Here is a 1,357-nt window from a genome sequence, read left to right as displayed (position 1 = left end):
TTCCGCACGCGCCGCCCAGAGTCGCCGGCCGCGCAGAGACCGGCCTGCGGCAGCGCTGGGAGGAAACGGTGTGCTCCGCGGAGCGCGGGGAACGGAGGGGACATCGAAAGATCAGGTAACTGAGCAGCCCACGCTGTGGGAGCACGGTCCCCGAACCTTTGTCCTCCTTCCCCGGCCCACGCGGGATCGGGCTCCTGCGGTGGGGGATGAACCCCTGGGGCAGAGCAAACTCACCACCGGGTGGGTGCGATGTGGGGTGGGTCTCCGCCACCTGTGGCGGGGAGGGGGCGACGCCGCCGCTCCCCGCCCGTGGCGGAACCCGGGATAGGGGACCGGCCACAAGAGCCGGGGTCTGCAAGATGGTCGGGAGGAACCACTTTGCCTGTTGGCAAAGGGCCCTCCCCATTCAGACGTGAGAGGCCAGATCGATCGGAAAGAGGGAGAGAGACACGAGGGCCCCAATCTCTCAGCGGGGACTACTGCTGTGCAAGGAGAGAGAAAAGACGGGAAGGAAAAAAAAAAAAAAAAAAAAAAAACAATTGGATGGTGGGGGGGTCATTAGCGGGGGGAGCCGCCTCCCCTGCCCGCCTACGGTGCTCCCCACCTGGGCCACAGGCAGCCTGCAATCTCCGCTGGACACTTCCAGGGATCCCACTGATGTGCTGTGCTTCTAACAATCTCCTGAAGGTGTCCCCAGCGGCGTCTCCTGCGCCCTACACGCACCCCCTCAGCCAGGGGGACAAACCTGAAAACGTGCCCGAGCCCGTGGAACTCTCGGTCGGATGAGGGCAGCAGGTTCGTCCTCATTGGCACTTCCAGCAATGGCTTTTTCAGAACTTGGCCCCAGTTTTGTGGGACTTAGTCGTTTTTCTGTGGGGTTTTTTTTCACAATAGTTTAATTTTCTCCCCCCTTCCTTCCTTCCTTCCGCCCAGGCATCCTACCCGCACTCGGGGAACTCTGCCCGGGCCGGGAGACCTGGCCGGGGCCCGGGGCCCCGGGGCCCCTGAGGGTCTTTTGGGGTTTTTTTTTTCGTTTTTTTTTTTTTATTTCAGAACTTGGACCCTTTTTGGTGGGACTTGGTCGCTTTTCTGTTGTCTTTTATTTTATTTTAAATTGCAGAACTTGGCCCCTGCTTTGAGGGACTTGGTCGTTTTTCTGTAGTTTTTTTTTTAATTTTATTTGAAATCCGTTTAATTTCCCCCCTTCTTCCGCCCCGGCATCCTTTCCCGCACTCGTGGCACTCTGCCGGGGCGGGGGAGGGAGATCTGGGCTGGGGCCCGGGGGCCCGTGGAGCCCCCCGGGGTTTTTGTTTTCTTTTCTTTATGATTTGCATTTTTCAAAAAAAAAATGCATTTT

This window comes from Ascaphus truei, unplaced genomic scaffold (genome assembly GCF_040206685.1).
Source record: "Ascaphus truei isolate aAscTru1 unplaced genomic scaffold, aAscTru1.hap1 HAP1_SCAFFOLD_2936, whole genome shotgun sequence".
Taxonomy (NCBI): Eukaryota; Metazoa; Chordata; class Amphibia; order Anura; family Ascaphidae; genus Ascaphus; species Ascaphus truei.
The sequence above is the reverse complement of the archived record's forward strand: the minus strand, read 5'-3'. Positions refer to the sequence as shown.